Source organism: Piliocolobus tephrosceles, chromosome 9 (assembly GCF_002776525.5).
Source record: "Piliocolobus tephrosceles isolate RC106 chromosome 9, ASM277652v3, whole genome shotgun sequence".
NCBI lineage: Eukaryota > Metazoa > Chordata > Mammalia > Primates > Cercopithecidae > Piliocolobus > Piliocolobus tephrosceles.
The window spans coordinates 64,265,416-64,277,378 of NC_045442.1; the positions used below are offsets into that span (position 1 = coordinate 64,265,416).

The 11,963-nt window shown below is 37.5% G+C and overlaps 1 protein-coding gene across 4 annotated transcripts in view; it reads left to right on the top strand.

Annotated features, from left to right (window-relative positions):
• Nucleotides 1–11,963, top strand: part of MYPN (myopalladin) — a 106,842-nt gene that overhangs the window by 1,506 nt on the left and 93,373 nt on the right. Inside the window, exons 1-2 of one of the 4 annotated variants that reach the window (XM_023204785.2) lie at nucleotides 2,132–2,422; nucleotides 6,935–6,998. The exons of 1 other annotated variant lie outside the window; for it this stretch is intronic. The gene's annotated coding sequence lies outside the window, so the exon portion shown is untranslated. Of the gene's footprint in view, nucleotides 1–2,131; nucleotides 2,423–6,934; nucleotides 6,999–11,963 lie in introns of those variants that run through there. 2 more of the 4 variants (XM_023204781.1, XM_023204783.2) reach the window with 2 other exon arrangements.

Consider the following 11,963-nt stretch of genomic DNA (forward strand, 5'->3'; position numbering starts at 1 on the left):
TCTTTCTTTCTTTCTTTCTTTCTTTCTTTCTTTCTTTCTTTCTTTCTTTCTTTCTTTATGTAAGACAGAGTCTTGCTCTGTCACCCAGTCTGGAGTGCAGTGGCACAATCTTGGCTCACCGCAACCTCTGCCTCCCGGGTTCAAGAGATTCTCTTGCCTCAGCCTCCTGAATAGCTGGGACTACAGGCACGCACCTCCACACCCGGCTAATTTTTTTGTATTTTTAGTAGAGACAGGGTTTTGCCACGTTGCCCAGGCTGGTCTCGAACTCCTGAGCTCAAGCAATCCGCCTGCCACGACCTCCCAAAGTGCTAGGATTACAGGCGTGAGCCAATGCGCCCGGCTGGCTTCTTTTTTTCTGTAACTCTTCTTTTGCATTTTAAACCTACTTTAATTCTTTATATAGATTCCTAATTTCACTGCCCAACCAGCTTTATTCTACCTTTTAGTATGAGTCTCCTTCAACCTTAGTATTCTATACCTGGGTGAAAGGTAGAATACCAGGCTTATCATGGCAGTTTGCAGGAGAGTAAAAATGTGTTTACTTTTTACTGTGTTTCAACATTGCCTTTACTAGCCACCTGAAATAGAGGTTCTACTTTCCTGTGGGAGAGAACCACCCAAGACCCAGCAGCACTTACATTGATTATGGCTTAAGATCTGCCTGGGATAGTGGAGGAAGATCCTCTTTTTAAATAAAAATAAATTGTTGGCGTATCCACATAAATAGAATATGCAGAAAAACAATTAAGTGGTCTTGACATTAGTATCAGCACAAGATTAGGTAAGAGAGCAAATGAATCTGTACATTGAAGCTCTGGATTACAGTGGTAATGAGAATAACCTATCCAGATAATTCATTTCCTCTGTATCCTCTTCTCTCCTCAATACCAGTTATTTCAATCTGAATTATTTAAAAGTGTTCCTCATTGTTTTTTTGCCAGTGTAAGCCTAAAACCACATAAAAAAAGTGTAATTAAACCTCCAGTGCTATCACAATAAACAAAGAAATTTTATATCTGTTCAATGTACTATAAATAGTCTCACAATGACTGAAGAGGATAAAGATCTCTTCGTAAATTCCATGAGGTCAGAAATTTTTGTGTATTTTGTGCACTGCTTTATACTCAGTACCTGGTACACAGTAAGCATTAAGTAAATGATTATCAAATGAATGAATGACTAGGAAGGAACCCTATAAGCAGTTGTGTGACTTAATTAAGAAAGCTAGATTTAAACCAATGTATTTCATGCTATCAGAATCTAAGAATGACCCTTTTAAAGAATAATAACTAGCATTTAAGTCTGAATTTTCAAAGTCCTGGCTTCTACCATGACTGATAATGTTATAGCATCATTTAATCTATACTAAGCAATCAGGTTAACTTTTTTTCAAGTTTATTTACTTATTTATTTATTTTAAATTTTATTATTTTTTTGAGACAGAGTGCACTCTGTGCCCTGCCCCATGTTGGAATGCAGTGGTGCGATCTCGGCTCACTGCAACCTCTGCCTCCTCAGTTCAAGTAATTCTCCTGCCTCAGCCTCCTGAGTAGCTGGGATTACAGGCATGCGCCACCACACCTGGCTAATTTTTGTATTTTTAGTGGAGATGGGGTTTCACCACATTGGCGAGCCTGGTCTTGAACTCCTGACCTCAGGTGATCTGCCCACATCAGCCTCCCAGAGTGCTGGGATTATAGGCGTGAGCCACTGTGCCCGGCCAAGGAATTTTTAACGTTAATTACCTTCTCGGCTTTTGCTTAGCCTTTGGACAAACAATTCAAAAAAGCTCTCAGCTTTAAAACGTTAGACCTTAGCTTCTGTTGGCTTTTCACAGTCAAATTTCCTAAAATGTATCAGTGATTTAATGAGAGTAAACTTCCTATTGATTAAAACTAAAGATCTTAAAAATTAAGAGTTTTCATACATTTAAAAATAATGTCATTGTTTGGACTGATGAACTATGATATAATGCATTTAGTGTTCATTCCAAACATCAATCAATAAATAACTTAGGCCTCTGGCTATAAGAGAAATTCTATAGGTAAAAGAACTGATTGACCCCCACCCCCTATAGGTGCTGTCCTGCTATGGAATCCCTTTGCTCAGTTTTCTCCTGTCCAATCAGGTGGAATGTTTCACAGGCACATGGTTTATACAGCTCAAAATAACTTGGGACCTGTGAGCTGACAAATGCTCTGGCTCTGGTGGTGACAGGTTGTCCAGCTTCTTACAGCCATCTTCACTGAAACTAAGGTTAACTCCTCACTCTCTATGGACGGCTACTCTCTATTTCCAAGGGCGTGAAGAATTTCCCTCTTCTCCTGTGCTTTCATCTAAAAGTTCTCCCTGGATAATTATCATTGCAGTGGAGTGCCTGGATTGGACATCCTCATCTGGGTCAACTAAGAAAAGAAAGGTAATATCCAGATTTAAGTTCACAAGTGTGTTTTGATAACAGGGCACTGACAGTGGAAAAGCGAATATTTCAAAGAACTCATTACTGTTACTTGAAATGAAACCTAGGATAACTGTCTAATTACATATGATGGGACATGAAATTAAGTGAAAAATAAAGCTTTCCACATGTAAAGATTTTGGAGGGGATTGATGAGACTCACAGAGATCACAGCCTACTTGAGTTCCTAAGGAAAAATATCTCGACAGAGGAAGTTGTGACATGTTGCATATCTCATTGGCATTTTCCACACATTCGTTTATTAAAAGAATGTTGTTTATAAAAAGAATATGTATGCAATGCCTATTTCCTTTTTAAAGGAAGTTGAATCTAAAATAATATGCCTGCATAAAGACTTTCATTTAAAAATTTTTTTATCATGTAAAAGGATACGCTTGCTATATTTAGTGTTGGAAGATCTGCTCCCTGGATTAATGTACACAACAGCTGCAGAAAGTCTTGCTCAAGGGACATTGCTCTTTCTTTCTCCTTTCTCTCTCTCTCTCTCTCTATCTCTTTCTCTGTCTCTCTCCCTTTTCAGCTGCATCAGAAAGACACTTGACAGTCAGTGGCAAATGTTTGGCCTGGTACATTGCACTATTAGCAGTAATTAGATGCACATCTTGAGTTATATTTTAAAAACTGTATAAGCAAAGAAAAAGATGGATTATTAAGTATTTCCAGTCCTCAAAAGTGAACATTACAGTAATGGTGTTAAAGAATTTTATTACCTTATCAACAGATTTTTATATTCTTATTAAAGATAATAACATCAGCTTGAAAGAAACAAAATAGTCATCCAGTTTTCTTTATCAAAAAAGTATGATTCAATTACTTTAGTAATAATGAAATGAATCCTACAAACTCTAAACTAAAAATTTGTCATAAGTTTATAGTCTCTCAATAATAACAGCTCTTGAGTTCACATAAAATTCATAGTCCTTTTCTAGGAAATTGAGACTGTCTATACTTATAGCTATCATAAACATATTTTTTAAAACAGAAAATAAGATACACTGTCTGACACACGATTTGACTACAAGCAAAATATTTAAAATCATGGCCATCCCAAGAAATCTGAAATATATGAATAATATACTTACAGAGGTGTCAAGAGATAAAATTATAGGCATTACAGAATCTTATAATAATGGACTATGAAACAAACAGTTGAACACTATCCAAATTCTGGAAGTGTGTCTCTATCCCCACTTATAGTATATGGCTAATGCTACTGGAACTCATCATAATGTGTTAAAACCCCAGTCTTCCATATATCTACAATTTATAATATAGACACTACTACAATATGCTTACAAAGGCACTTTCAGTAGAACAGACACAGAACCACAATTTATGGACACAAGAAGTTGAATGAGTTTTTATCCAAGCTGGTTTTGGGACTAGTGGTAGTTTTTGCAAATTTGCTTTTGAAGATATGAGACAACAGGTAAATCATGTTCCATTTTGAAAGGGTTTTAACGAACTAATGTTGGTATGTGAAAAAGTGAGAGTTCAATTTTTCAACAGTTAATTCCTACTCATAATAGCATTAGTAGACTCAGTTCACTAACCTGAAAATATGAGTCAAATCCTCCTGCCAACCCTAGAATAATTAATTTTTTTTCATTGAGATTTGACAAAGATGCTGCTGGTCTCATGGTGTTAGATAACAAGATAAAAAAATGAAAGGGTTTTCCTAACGGTTTTCCCCTCTCCTAGAGGATGAAAAAGACTCAAGCAACACAGAGATATTTTTTAAAATTTCTGTGGTGCTTCATGGTTGACCAAATGCTTTTAAAACTACTAGAACATTACCCATTTGCTTAAAGGGAACAACTCAAGTAGAGACTGAATGGTCCGTTTAGAAATTTAAGAACATTTTCAGCAGATTTATTTTTGGTGGGAACAAAAGTTGGTGGGACTATTTATCTGCAGTAGCTATAGAGTTCTCAGAGTTCATGTATAACCAGAGTCACCTTGACAAGCTCTGTGCAGGCTTCCTGCTACACAGACTTCCACTCGGAGTCACAGCGCACTCTACTCTCAGGGAGGGGCCCAATAGAGCCTCCTGACAAAGTGCTTGAACTAGAACTTGATCTTGAGATCCCTTGGGGACACCTACTGCTCTCTCAATCTAGTGTACTATGTCAATTTAATTAGGGAAGTTAGCTTTTTTCAAATCTTTAATTACCTTAAAAATGACACAAATAGTAAGAAGCAGAAGAACGAAAGTGTTAAATTTTTCATTTAAAAAATAAATATTTGAGTTAATAGGGATTGACAAAGGTTTCTCATTTGGGATTTCCTATATAACAGCTTGGTTCACTGTGAATGGTGAGATCTTGAGAGTGACATAAAACCTCTTATACCTATCACTTTTGAGACAACCACCAAACCCTTTTTCTTTTTTGATCCTAGATTCTTGAAGTCTTCTTGATTGCCTTCCATTAGACTTTCTATGGGCCATAGGATTTATTTTTTACACTATTTCTTTGCTCTCTTTCAGATTAAATAGTACCTTTGAGCTCTGGCTGCAGTGTCTTTCACTAGCGCTTCTCTACATGTTTATCATCCTCTGGATACAAACACATACATAATACGCTTCGTAGGAGCCAGTCTCTTTTTCTCCCACTCCAACGAAATCTTTACTTTTTACCCTACATTCTTACTTTTACCAATTCTAATAAAATAATAATAAGAAAATGGCTTACTCACTTTTGGCCTATTACCTAAAAGTCTTCATTACTTAACCTCTGCCCTTAAAGGAATGTCCCTAGTTAAACAGATTCACACTGATTCTCTGATAGATCATCTCTGCTCGGCCTCTTGATCTCAACATTCTTTTCTGATGTAAACATACGTCTGCATTTATCTTTTCTTCTTTCAAACTGAAAAATCTTTGAGATAATGAGTCTTATAAGATTTCCATATTATTCTTGACGTATCATTTCCATATTCCTCAAGTTCTTACTCTGGTAATGCAGTATATACTAATTTATTAAATTACTGATGCCATTCACACCAAAAATAGACTAGAAATAAAACTAAGATGGGGATAATCACTATAATAGTGAAGGGATGGATATTGTAATAGTGTACCAAGTACACTCCATCTGCACCCAGATTTTAAAAAGGTGATCTGTACATAACTCTCCAGGACTGGTTCCTATTCATTGGGATTTGGTTTTTGACCCAGCAAGAACTTCTCCAAAAGAACTGACTTAGATACTTCTCTAGGGTAATATCATCAGATATAGAAGGCAAAACCAACAGGTCAATACTGGCATTAAAGAGAGGGAGCAAAGTCTATTTTTTTCTTTCCCTAAAAAGCATTCTGGGCATATTAATTACGCATCACCAGCAAAAGGTCACCTCAAATTTGCATGGTGCTCTACAGTTTTAAAGTGCTTTCACAAACAGACCTATGAAGTGAGTAGGGTAGCTCTGCTCATTCCTGTTTTAGATGAGTTACTTAAACATATTTATCTTTTCCTATTCTGGCTCTCTCTAGAAATAATTATTAACTGTTAGGCTAATTTTGGGCCTGCCTCTAAACCAGATTTAGATTACTTGGGCATTCTTTGTTTTTTTCATGAATGTACTTCCCGCACTATAATGAATGCAGAGCAGTGTTTAAAGACACATGTAACTAGGTGCAAGTGGCTCATGCCTGTAATCCCAGCACTTCGGGAGGCCAAGGTGGGTGGATCGCTTGAGCCCAGGAGTTGGAGACCAGCCTGAGCAACATAGGAAGACTCCATCTCTACAACAAATTTTAGAAGTTATCTGGGCATGGTAGAAAGCACCTGTAGTCCTAGCTACTTGGGAGGCTGAAGTGGGAGGATTGCTTGAGCCCCAAAGGTCAAGGCTGCAGTGAGCCATGACCACACCACTATACTCCAGCGTGGGTGAAAGAGTGAGATCTTGTCTCAAAAAAAGAAAAAAAAAAAAAAGACACATTAAAAAAATAGATTCCTTTTTTTACCTTTATGAAGGTTTAATTGACAAATTAAAAATTGTATATATTTGTGGTATATGATGTAATGTTTTGCTATATATATACATTTTGCAATGATTAAATCAAGCTAATTAATATGTCCGTAGCCTCACATACTTACCCCTTTTTTGTGTGGTGAGAAAATTGAAGCTCTACTCTTTTAGAACTATTCAAGGATATATTACATTATTACTAACTATAGTCCCCATGCTGTACAGTAGGCCTCCATAACTCATTTCTTCTCCTGTGTAACTGGAACTTTGTACCCTTTGACCAACATCTCAGCATTCCTCCCACCCAGGTTTGTTTTCTCATTTAAATATCTAATACTTCACAGTCAGAATACTTCAGTACTTATGTTTGAATTCAAGTTACTTCATACTAGGTTTTGCCAATTCTCTGGTCAATTCCCCAGCTTCAATTTTCATATTATAACTAAAAAATGAGTTTATTTCATGTATTTCCAACAACAGGGTCTTCTTAGAGCCTGAAGAAGGATAGCACCGAGGTAACATGAGTTGAAAAACATGTCCAAAGGTGTCAGCCTCAAACTTCTGTTTTTATGAACCTGACTCTTTCTTTCTTTCTTTTTTTTTTCTTTTTGACAGAGTGTCCCTCTTTTGCCCAGACTGGAGTGTGGAGTGCAGTGGCACAATCTCAGCTCATTGCAACCTTTGCCTCCCAGGTTCAAGCAATTCTCCTGCCTCAGCCTCCCAAGTAACTGGGATTACAGGCACCTGCCACCATGCCCAGCTAATTTTTGTACTTTTAGTGGAGATAGGGTTTCACCATGTTGACCAGGCTGGTCTCGAACACCTGACCTCAAGTGATCTGCCCGCCTTGGCCTCCCAAAGTTCTGGGATTACAGGCATGAGCCACTGTGCCCCACCATAAACCTGACTCTTAACCTTTTCAGAAAGTTCTTAGGGCAGATCCTCTTTTCCGGAAAGGTCCTAGGGAAAAAAGTAGAGATATTTAGGAAAGTAAAGGAAGTATAGTAAGCTGTCTATGTTGCCAAATTATTTTTATGTGATTTGCTAAAGTCTGTCTTGATGGTGGATGCCACATTAATTGTTTCATTTCCAATCTGGTACCATTTCACCAATGCCATGATCTGTTTTCGAGGGCAATTACTCATTCTTATTTTGAAAGTGGGAAAAAATCTAATTTTCCATTTTGTGAGAAACAGAAAAAAGGAAACAAACTCAAATGTCACTGTGGCCAGACGTGGTGGTTCACGCCTGCAATCCCAGCACTTTGGGAGGCTGAGGCAGGCAGCATTGAGGTCAGGAGTTTGAAACCAGCCTGGACAACTTGGTGAAACCCCATCTCTACTAAAAACACAAAAATTAGCTAGGGGTGGTGGCGTGTGCCTGGAATCCCAGCTACTCAGGAGGCTGAGGCAGGTGAATCACTTGAACTCGGGAGGCAGAGGTTGCAGTGAGCCGAGATCGCGCCACGGCATTCTAGTCTGGGCAACAAAGTGGAACTCCATCTCAAAAAAAAAAAAAAAAAAAAAAAAGGCAAATGACACTCTGAATACTGCAGCTGAAATGCTTAAGAGAACTTATGATTTTATTTCCTGAAATCTGCTCCTACCTCGTCCCAGCAAATGATTCTGCCAATGACCTAGTTGCTCGGGCATAAATATTGGAGTCATTCTTGACTGCCCTTTCTTTCACATCCCATTTTAATCTATCAGCAAACCGCATTGGCTCTACTTTTAAAGATATCTCAAATATGAGCATTTCTGGCCATCTCCCATGGCTACCACTCATTGATCCAAGCCACCATCATCTCTTGCATAGCATGTTACAATTGTCTCCTAACTGATCTGCTCACTTCCACTCTTACTTCCTTCAGTTTGATTCTTTGCATAGCAGCCATGATTGAACTTTTTCAAAACCATGTCATCTGCTTCTCAAAACCTTTCAGTGGTTTTCCCTTCACAGGTTTAATAAAATTTGAAGTCCTTTCCATGGTCTGCAAGACCTTAAATGATCTGGCCTTGTACCTTTCTGACCTCATTTTCTTTCGCTCTTCTTTTTCACGCACTTCTTTGCTCACTGGGCTTGACTTAAACATACAAAACACTCACCTCTTTAGGCTTTGACGCTTACTTCTACCTCAGTCAGGAACATTCTTTTTTTTACCAGATGGTCACATAAGTAACTTCTCCACTGCATTATAAACTTTGCTTGACTTTGCTAGCTAAAATAACACACCTTCTTCCCTCCTCCATTATTCTCGATCCCCATTTTCTATTTTATTTTTCTTCCTAACATTGAGATTTTACCTACTAGAATGTCAGTTCCATTAGGACAGAGACTTTGTCTTTTGTTCACCAGTGAATCCACAGTGCCTAGAACAGTGCCTGGCACATAGTAGATGCTCAATAAATATTTATTGGATGAAATAAATGAATTATAGGGTACCTATAATAGCACTTGTGACTTTTTAAGTACAAATTTTATAATAGTTACAAAATTAAGGCTTAAAAGAGAAAGTTTTTAAATTAATGCTTAAAAAAGAAAATAATTTTCATATTTTTTATTTTGGCTAATATTTTATCAGTTTAACAATTTACATATGCATTTTCATCTGAGAATCCTCAAAGATAAAATTGTTATCCTATCTGACAGATGAGGATAACTGAGATTCAGATGCATTAAGTTACTTTCTCAAGAAAATAAAGTTGTTTAGTGTTGGAGCTGGGATTCAAACCCAGGTTTCTGATTATAATCAGATGTTCTCTGATACTTCTGGTATAAAAGCAAAGCATTCCAGCCTGGCCAACATGGTGAAAACCCATCTCTACTAAAACTACAAAAATTAGCCAGGCACGGTGGTGGGTGCCTATAATCCCAGCCACTCAGGAGGCTGAGGCAGGAGAATCGCCTGAACCCAGGAGGCAGAGGTTGCAGTGAGCCGAGATTGCACCATTTATAAGAGCAAGAGTCTATCTCAAAAAGAAAGAAGGAAAGAAGGAAAGAAAGAAAGAGAGAGAAAGAAAGAGAGAGAGAGAAAGAAAAAGAAAACAAAGCATGATTTCAGTTATTTTATCCACCATAAATAAATTTTCACTTGAAAGTCATCTTAAAGTTATGACTGCCTTTACCAGTTTATAGTTTTTCTTTGTGTCTATAAGTTTTCTTTGTCCTCCTTTATCTGTCCTATTTTATCCTACAATTAAAAGTGAAAGATAGGCCAGGAACGGTGGCTCACACCTGTAATCCCAACACTTTGGGAGGCCGAGGCAGGTGGATCACTTGAGGTCAGGAGTTCAAGACCATCCAGACTGATCAACATGGTGAAACCCTGTCTCTACTATAAATACAAAAATTAGCCAGGCCTGGTGGTGCATGCCTGTAATCCCAGCTACTTGGGAGGCTAAGGCAAGCGAATCGTTTGAACGTGGGAGGTGGAGGTTGCAGTGAGCCAAGATCGCACCATTGCACTCCAGCCTGGGCAAAAAGAGTGAAACTCTGTCTTTAAAAAAAAAAAAAGTGAAAGCTAATAATAGAGTCAGCAGAAAATTCTAATGAACACATTAATTCAACAAATATTTATTAACCACCTTCTATGTGCTATGTGGGTGCAGAAATGATGGTGTACAAAACATAGGGAGACAGAGAAGAAAATACACACACTTAATGTATTGTGATAAGTACTGTGTTTGGAGACTGTGTCAAGGACAGCAAGCTTTGGGAGCACATTGGAGAGGTACCCAACTCAGGGAAGAGAAGAAATCCCAGGGCAGTGATGTCTCAGCTAGGAACCAAAGACCATGTAGGATTAGGCCTGATAAGAGAGTGAAAAGAGGTGGGCACAGAAAGCACTCCAAGCAAAGAGAATACAAAGATCTGAAGTCAACACAGTTAATTCATGAGACTGTATTTCAATAGAATACAGATACACTGAATTAACTATGAAACTATGAATTATTTGAAAATAATAATTTTCAAATTAACCTCGGATCAGGTCACTTCACTGGTTCTGCCTCCATTTCTTATCTATAAAATGGAGGCCATGATACATGGCCATGGTTGTTAAATAATAATAATAATTATTATAGTAATAGTAACTTCCATTTATTGAATGTTTACTAAATCCCAAGCACATTAATCATCACTTCTACCTATGATATGGCTACTGCTATTATATCTGTTTTACAGATGAGTAAACTGAGGTGTATAGTGTTTAAACTTTCCCAAGTTTATACTAGGATATTAGGAAGTGCCAGAACTAAGATTTGAACCCAGTTCTATCTAACGCCAAAGTACTAGGTCATAAGTACTACATTAAAACATTAAAGAAATCTTTATTTTGAATACCTGAAAGTTTTGTTATAATAATTTCTCATAACCATAAACATAAGAACAGGTACATTAACACCTCAATTGGCTTCTTTAAAAAAAAAAAAACTCATCTAAGAATTTTCTTTTCTATTTCCTCACAAATATAAACTTTTTTAAAGTTCTTCAACTTTAACATCACCTTCACCAAAGTATTGTTCTTTATGAACATCAGTCGAATACCCATTATAGTGGCAGGCCCTATTTTAAGGACTTTGCCTTTGATGTTATTAATCCTCAATCCCCTGGGAAACAGATTTTTTCATGTTTTACAGATGAAGAAACCAAAGCTCAAAGAAGTTAAGTAAACTTCTCAAAGTTGCATAATTGTTAAGACATGAAGTAGAATTTGGAATTAGATCTATCTGGTACCAAGGCCAATGCTCATTCCATGTTGCCTCAATGTAAAAGCTATCTCAAAATAAAGAGTAAAAGACAAAGTCACGTTAAAACACAATATACAGGGTAGGCACAATGCCTCACGCCTATAATCCCAGAGCTTTGGGAGGTGGAGGTGGGAGGATCACTTGAGGTTCTTTTAGTTGGAGACAAGCCTGGGCAACATAGAGAGACCTCGTTCCTACAGAAAAGTTAAATATTAGCCAGGTGTGGTAGTGTGTGGCTGTAGTCCCAGTTACTTGGGAGGTTGAGGAGGGAGAATTGCTTGAATCCAGGAGTTGAAGGCTGCAGTGAGCTATGATCATGCCACTATGCTCCATCCTGGGTGAGAGAGTGAGACCCTGGAAAGAAAGAAAGAAGGAAAGAAAGAGAGAGAGAGGAAAGCAGAGAGAGGAAGGAAGGAAGGAAGGAAGGAAGGAAGGAAGGAAGGAAGGAAGGAAGGAAGGAAGGAAGGAAGGAAATAAAAAAACACAATAAACAGTAATGTCCAATGAATAGAGAGAAAGCCATCCTGATTTATAAGGCACTTAATTTTCCCCCCATCTAAACATAAACAGAAACTTAAACGAGGCTAAAGAAATAGTTGAGTTACAAATGAGGATTTTCGGTGTATTAGTTACATTTTCAAATAACATTTTGCACCTTGTTTCGTATATCTTTAACTGTTCCTCCATGTAGTTGGTGCACAAATGAGAAAGCTTTTCAGTTGGGGTATCAATTATACTTTCATATTACTATTTTGTATATT